Source organism: Arvicanthis niloticus, chromosome 24 (genome assembly GCF_011762505.2).
Source record: "Arvicanthis niloticus isolate mArvNil1 chromosome 24, mArvNil1.pat.X, whole genome shotgun sequence".
Lineage (NCBI taxonomy): Eukaryota > Metazoa > Chordata > Mammalia > Rodentia > Muridae > Arvicanthis > Arvicanthis niloticus.
In genome coordinates, this window is record NC_133432.1 from 41,511,784 (window position 1) to 41,520,217 (window position 8,434).

Below are 8,434 nucleotides of genomic sequence, written 5' to 3' on the forward strand. Positions count from 1 at the left end.
AAAGTGGGGTGGAGTAGAGAAACCAGCACCCAAAAGCAGGCAAGCAGGTACACAGAGTCCTTAAAGGAGCAGCCACCCAGGAGGTGTGAGCCCAGTTTACAGTATTAATTGTCGCTCTTTATCCCTGTGTGTATTGTGACTTTGTGGGGAGCATTAATCTTCTTAGTTCTTAGGTATCTGAGTTCATGAGGTTTCCTTCCTTGGATACACTGAGAATCCCAACCCCGCAGGAGTCTGCCCAGTTAATGTCCTCCTGCACTTGAGATGCAGGTGTGAGCTAGGCCGTCATTTGCATAGTGGGCGTGGCTCTGGCCTCCCTAGTGTGGTCTTTTGTCTCCCTCCCCCCATAATAGTACATTTTCTCTGCTCTCTTATTAAATATAGATCACAGCTAGGGTATGCTTCGTGCTTGGGGATAAAATGTTAGGTAGGACTCGGCCTTTTCTAAGAAAAGATCTAACTGTGACGAACGAGGAAAGAATCAGGACTACTCTGACTTTTTCATATCTTTGTTTTGTTGCTTAGAGTTTGAATGTACAGTGTTTTAAATGTGTGATGCACATAATACTTATGTGAATCTTAAGAGTCCATCACAACTGAAGAAAAGAAGTCCAAGTTGAAGAAGGCATTGGGGCAAACTAACCCTCACTGGGACGCTCACTGGGGGTGGGGGAGGGTAAACTAACCCTCACTGGGACGCGCATCCACACTGATGATCTCTGCAGTTTATTTACCTCGTTGTAATTACTACAAGTTTACTTATTTATGCTTTTAATTTAGGCTTTTTTGATTTATTTAATTTTTGGGTCATTTGCTTTTGATATTGTTTCTTAATGTGGAAACTGAGTATTTAAAATATTAGGTCTGTATGGTAATATATTTTTTACGTATTTACTTAGTAGTAATTTGAATTTTTGCTAGTTTTTTTTTTTTTTTCTCTCTGAAAACTGTAGCTTTGATGATATTTTTCATTTCAGGTGCCTTGTTAATAAAAACATGTTAAGAGGATTCTATGAAATCATTTCTGCTCTGCTTTTCCCGCACCTTAAGAAAACTAAAAACAAAATTAAAACCTGAATATTGGCTTAATATTAGTGGTAATACTAGTGGTAGTGGTATGGGATTGGTATGGGGGTTGATGCAGGGACTTGAGCCTTGTATGGAAGAAGGAAAAGAATGCACGCTCAAACTCACTCTGCTATTCTCTCTCTCTCTCTCTCTCTCTCTCTCTCTCTTCTCTTCTCCTCTCCTCTTCTCTCTCTCTCTCTCTCTCTCTCTCTCTCTCTCTCTCTCTCTCTCTCTCTCTCCTCTCTCTTCTCTCTGTTCTCTCTGCACTGTACTCTCCCTGCTCTCTGCTTCCCCCTCCCAGGCACACATACCCTTGCCCTCAGGAGGGTCCCTTGTAGTTTTAGGCATTTCTTCCCTACAGAGAACAGATCTCAGATCTGTTCTCCCTGCTGTTTTTACCTCCTCCTGGTAACTTCACAATTCTAAACTGGAATTTTAAAATTAGTAGTATTAGTATTATTTTGAGACAGGGTCTTACTTGTAGCCCCTGGCTAGTGTGGACATAAATATGTAAATCAGGCTGATGTCACAGAGAGCAGCTTGCCTTAAAGGGTGTGATCCTCTGTGAAGTGTGTGGCCAGCCTTTATTTGAATGTATTTCACCCTGAGGAGCAGGTTCTCGGTATAGCACACGGTCTACTGGTTCCTCGGGGTTCTGGAAATACAAACCAACATGGTGGTATTAAACGTATGGTCCCTAACAGTCCCTCTGTCCACCCCCTGAGAACCTCGGCATTTCATGAAAACACTCGTGTTCACACGTACTACCCTCCCTCGGTGGCCACTCTGTGGACACCGTGTCCGGTGGGACCCTTACACGACAGAATGGCTTGTAGGTGTGCCTCTAAGATTTTACTTCCAGTGTTTGCCATCCAGTATCTGAAGCCAATTTAAATAAAAGGTGTTTCTAAGTTATATCTGCTAAATGTGTTTCTCTCACATTTCATGCTTGAGCCTTCTGGTGTATAGTGATGTGTGCGTGCTTCTTGTGCCCAGGGTGAACAACAGACCCCTCACTGGCCGCTATGAACTTTTTCATACTTTTCTCATGAAATTTTGTTTTCTGTGCAACTTAGGAATAATTTTAAGGTTGAAGTGGTAAATGTGTGTGGTTCTCCAATTAACCATTTTAATAAATATTTATGTGGTACTATTACGTAGTGAACATTCCATATGATGAATTTTCCATATCCTGAGTCTTATTTTATGATACTACCAAAAGTCATTTCTTGGATTATCGGACTTTATTTTTTAGAAAACTTTAAGGAAAACACAAACAGAAGTGGTTCTTACAGTTCCCACACTCCCTCGCCAGAACCCCCGCCTCGCCTGCATTAGTGTATTGCATTGACTTGGTACAAGTGCTCCTGTATGAGAGTCCATAGCTTGCCATGGGGCTCAGTCTGGATAGTGTTCTAGATTTTAACAAGAACATAGTGCATGTACCTAACAGAACTGTTTCATGGACAATCATTTCACTGCCCTGAAAATCCTGTGGACCATCTGGAGCTCCCAGGTCCTCCCCGACACTTCCCGGGCCCTCTCCCCACCTCGCAGGGCCCCCTGCCATACTCTTCTGTCCCTGTAGCTTCGCCTTTTCCAGGTATCCAGTATAGTTAGAGCCTTTCAGACTGCAGGGAGTCATCCACGAAACAGTGACACCTCTCACATTTCTCTGTGGCTTCATCAAATGCTATTCCACTGTATGGATACACCACCACACTTTGTTTCTTCACTACCTCCTGAAAGGCGTCTCGGCTGCTTCTGAGCTTCAGCAGTTATGATACAACGGCTGTAAACCATGCTTGCATATTTACAACATTCCTGCACGGTTTCTGGGTGTGCATTAAGTTCTTCAGCTTCTTCCTTTTCTTCCTATGGTCCCTGGAGCATGGTAAGATTGGTTTTACGTTTATAAGAAACTACAATGCTGTCTTCCTACAAGGTCAAGGGCCCCTTGAACTTGCACTAGCAGGGACTATGAGTTCCCCTCGCTCTGAACCCTTGCCAGTGTTTGGTGGGGGTCGATGTGTGGCTCTCACCATTTTGGTAAGTGTGTAATTACTGTTTTAATTTGCTTGTCCCTTATGACAGCTGATGCTGGGCATCTTTCCATATGTCCATTCATTTGTAAACTTCTTTCATGTGTACAAGCATTTTGCCAGCATTTATGTGTGTGTACTACATGCATGCAGTGCCTGAGGAGGCCAGAAAAGGGTCTTGGGTCCTCTGGAAACAGAGTTACAACAAACGGTTGTGAGCTACCATGTGGGTGCTGGGAACTGAAAGCTGGGTCCTCTGGAAGAACAGCTAGGGCTCTTACCTGCTAAGCCATCTCTTCAGCCCCTACCCATTAATGTCTAATGAGCTGTGACTAGAGCCTAGCCATAGCACACTCTTTCTCTGGCTTCTTAAGTGGGAGGTTTAATTTATCTTTTTCTTTGTGGAGCAGAATTATGGACACCAACTACTTGGTTGGCATTTGTTTTTCAGTATTCCTAACAGTCTGTATGACGTTAATGGCCTTTCTTCCTTTTCCAGTCTGCAGTCACCTAGCTGGTGAAGCCATTGCTAGGCTGCGGGAATCCGTGGAGAATGAGTTCAAGCTGTTTGGAGGCAGGGAGAGGTGAGGTCCGGGTGTGCAAATTGTATGTCATTTCTCCCGTTTCTCTGTGATTCTGCCTGATGGTTAGTGTTAGTCGTCATTCTGACCGGATCTCCTGTCACCTAGGAGACAAGCTTCTGGCACACCTGTGAGGACGTATCTAGATTAATATTAGTGTCTGAGAATGTCTGAGAAGTCATCTTCTTTATGTCAATTGATGTAGGAAAGTGTATCTTAACTGTGGGCTGGACTGTGCTAGAGAAAGTGAATGGGGCACTAGAACGCATGTGTCCCTCCTTGCTTTCTGATTGTGGATCCTACGTGGTTAGCCACGTGACCAGATGCTTGAAGCCTCTGCTACTGTGACTGTCCCACCATGATGGGCGGAATTGTAAGCCGGAATAAACCATTCTCCCTTATGTGGCTCTTGGCAGAGTCTTCTTATCAAAACCACACAAGAAAAACAAAGACACGCAAATCCCAGAAGGACTCTGGGTGTGCCAAAGTGTGAAGTTGGGATTTGCACATAGCTATATTGCCACACAACTGGGTCATATTTGCGGCTTGGAAGGTGCCTGGAAACAGTGGCCCCAGTGTTCTCACTTCCTGTGACCACAAATGTGGCTTTACCTTTCCAAAGTGTAGACGAGAAAAGACTTGGGTAAGTGGTACCAAACTAGAAGAGGCCAGGAAGGGCCGAGTTGTCCCACTCTGTCCACTAGTGCTTTCTCCTTTGTCTGGGCCCCAGGACCAGTGCAGCTTGAAGTTGTGAGATGGATTGGGGCAGAGCAGAGTTCATTGCTATGGTGTTTCCCCCCGAGAAACCGAGAACGCTGTGAGCGTTGCCGGATCCCTCTGTCTGCACCCTCTACTTCCTTCCTAACAGAGGGACGGGGTTTCCCTGTCCCACCTGGCTGGTTCTCCGTCTGCCCTGCAAACAGGTGGGAAAGGAAGCAAATTTTGTCCCCTTTATAGTCTCTTTTCTAACCTTACCTCTCCCAACTCGCCATGACCCAGAGCTGAAATCAGGAGCCAATGATGGTCCAAACATCTCTCTTTGAGGTGAAGAGTTGACTGGCGATTTTCAATGATCTTCTAATCTAGGAACCAACACGTGTGCATTTCTCACTGGGAAGCGAAAGCCAGGTCACATGTCAGAGAGCAAAATGTTTGTGACATGCACAGCTTGAGTATTCCTTATTCAACATGCTGGCCACCAGAAGTGCTTAAGAGTCTGGCCACTTTGGAACTTGGGAATATTTGTATATATCTTGAGTCTGGGACCAAAGTTTAAACTAAGACTCTGTGTTTTGTATGTCTGTTATAGGTGTTATAATGAAGGTAATCTTACATGGTATGTTTACTAGACCTTTATTTTGACTGTGCCCTGTCAGTAGGCAAGTGGTGGTCTCCACTTTCGGTATCTTGTCTAGAATTCCAATTCTAGAACATCTTGGCTTGGGGGTGCAGAGCTGATTATTTCAAGTTGGCAGTAGTTAAGAAATACAAGACACTAGCCTGGAAGAAATGAAGATAACATTTGCAATGCCAAGTATATTTGAGATACATTTATTGTTATTAGATTTCTACTTGGCCTTCTGCAGGAGAGGGCACAGGCTGTAGAGTGACCTGGCTTTTATGCAGGATCACAATCTAGCCTAGCTCCAGTTAGACCCCAGATTGCTCCAAGCAAAGCTAATCATAGACAAAAGTTTGTTGCCGGATTTGCTCTGCCTTCTGAGCAAATCACCTTCCCTTCTGGGCAGGGCATGTTTACCAGGACGCTTTCAGAGAGCATCATAGCACACCCTGCTGCTTTTTACCCTAGCGATGGGGATGGGGAATCAAGTGCTCCAGTGTCATGAGATGTAACCTGGGCTGTCTGTCGCTGCTGCTGCTGCTGCTGCGCCGGAGGGCATGTGCATGGGTCTTATTTTTCAGCGCAAGGCTTGATGGGATAAACTAAGCATCCGGAGAGCTTCAGAGAAATGCATTTAGAGCCTCCCATAAGTGGCCCAGCTCTCCAGGAGTTGCACACTCAGAGGCTGGGCCTCATTCTCCTGGCTGCGTGTATGTTTGTCCTCAGCTACTGGGTACCATTGAAGCCCCACTCCACAGCCTAGTTTCACGCCGACTACTCCAGATGTCTTTCAGTTAGCACTTCTTCAGTAATTTTTTAAACAAATAGCCAACCACAGTATGACTACCCTTCCATAACATAAATCTTGGACGGCGGAGCTTGCAGTTATTATGCAGTTAAGGGTGGCTGAACTGTCGTGACCCAGCTGAGGTTGGTTAGCTACCGCGGGGTATTTTTCAAGCATTTTGAAATCTGTTTTGTAACACTCCTCAGACACACTTTGCAAACACATTCCCTCGAGTGTTTAAACCCTCGCCCGTCTTAAGGGAAATACAACCCATATGTTTCTCATTCATTTTGCACTTAACTCATCAAAGTTGTTTTTTAAGAGCAGTTTGTTTTCTACAAAGTCGTAAGAACCCTTCTCATGAAGTCTGTTAGCCTTTAAAAGCTTTCTTCCCTAATCTTAACTTTTTCTCCCTTGATAGATGTGGATAAGTATTTTAGCTCGGTTTAAGCTAACGGAGCTTGAAGTCTAAGCTAGCTCCGGATCCAGGGTAATAAATGAGTCTGGTGTCACGGTGAGAACTGATTCCCTCTGCTTTGAAAAGCAGATACCAGCAAAGGACTTGCAAAATGTGCCTTTGAAGGAGAGCGTTCGCTGTCTCTCGCACTCAGTGGAGGGGAACCGTTCAAGCACGTACACTAAACTAGTTACCCATCATGCATGCTGGAGTTACATTCTTCATCAGCATTCAGATATACCAGAAAAGACGCTCATTTAAATTCAGCAGGCAGGGGCTGGAGACAGCACAGTTGGCAGAGCGCTTGCCTAGCACCCGTGAGGCTCTGATTTAATTCTGTAGTACTATAAGAAAACAGGCCTATAATCCCAGGGCACAGAAGGTAGAGGAGGCAGGAGGATCACCCTGAGCTACAAACAAGTTTGAGGCCAGGATGCCTGAGACCCTGCCTTCTAAAGAAATGAGAAATGAATCCTGACAGGTTGACTTAGTTTTCCATGTGTAGGTTGTGTATCCCCTTATCCAAAATGCTTAGGGCCAAAGGTGATTCAGACTTTGGAGTTGTTTGTATTTGGGGGTATTTGCACAGATCTTACCAATTGAGCACACCCAGTCAAAAACTCTGAAATCCAAAATGGTCCAGAATCTGGAAAGAGTATCATGTCTGTTCTCAAAAGTTTTAGATTGGTGGTTTTCAGATTGCAGTTCTCAACTTTTCCTGAAACTTTTTACAAGATATTATTCTCAACCAAATTAATAATTTATTGTGAAGTTACAGTAATTGTCCACGTGTCTATTTCAGAAATATTCTCCACCAGAGATTTAGCTCAGCAGGTTCCGAGTTGCCTAGCAGTGGGGTTTTGAGACCAGCTTTCTGTTTAGCTCTGACTAAACCGGTTAATGGTATGAAGTCTTCTTAGAATAAGTAAGGTCATTACAGTGGAGTTAAAGGAAGCATGCCTGCCGACAGCTAATTGGACAGACTGTCATAAGCCACAGGGACTCGGGAAAGAGCTGCAGCAGCATAGCAACAGAAAGGGGCTTGCTTGAGCAGCTAGACACCGCTCAGAACAACGGAGAATGGCGCCATTTCCAATAGTTCCTGGTAGAGAAGTGTGCTTCCACCAACCACAGAATGCACCTTGGCACCCCTACCTTTAATAGCTACTTTTTTCCTAGGACTTATTTAACAGATACATCTTTTGGGTGCCTTTCAGAGTAACTCAGCTTCGCAGAGACTCACTGGTTTGTGCCACAAAGGACTCTCGTAATGTTTTAGTGAGACTATACTGAGAGGTTAATTTAAGAGTTAGCCCTTAGACTTGGTTGAAATTAAAACAAGAACAACTTTACTTACTTTGTACTTCCCTAGGTGATAATTTTACAAAAGAAACACACAGATTTCAAGGTGTACAGAGAGCAGTATTTGTAGAAACTACTTCCTCTCAGCCCTGGCTGTCAATCCCCTTCCCCGTGACTATGGGGCTGGAGCTTGCCAGCCCTCTTCCCTAGCCTAGGACAGTCTGCTCCAGCTTTGACAGTGCTTCCAACCAGGAATAACGTGAGTGAAATGCAGCCAGGTATGTGCTGGTATATCCTCCCAATGTCAGCACTCAGGTAGAGAATCATGGGTTCAAGGCCTGTCCGGGCTAGTTAGGGAGACCCAGGAAAGAAGACAACACTGCACAGTGAGACCTCGTGGAAGAGCAGGGAGCCAGAGGTGCAGCCCAGCGCTAGATGCCTCTGTGTGTGCGAGGCCCTGGTTTGACTCACAGCACCACCCCAACATACACAAACATCTACCCCTCCCCGCACCCCCATTAACCTATTGATGGCTTATAGGACTTTTGTAACTGACAGCATTTGTATATCATTTCTAAGAACACAACACAGGCATGTTAACAATTAGACTGGTGAACACTGAAAACCTTATTGGCACAAAACCTTTACAAAAAATGGTGAATAGTTTGTGCTAAAAGCCATGGGGTTGAATGTGTTTCATTTGCTTGGGGGGTGGGTGGGTAACAATTTGGGGACACTGATGTTGTTTATTCCAACACTTAATCTCAGTGATTGTTACTGCTCACAGAGTTAACTTTACAAGTGTCGAGGTCCAGACAGAAATCACTGGCTGCAATTCTCAGTCCTGAGCATCAT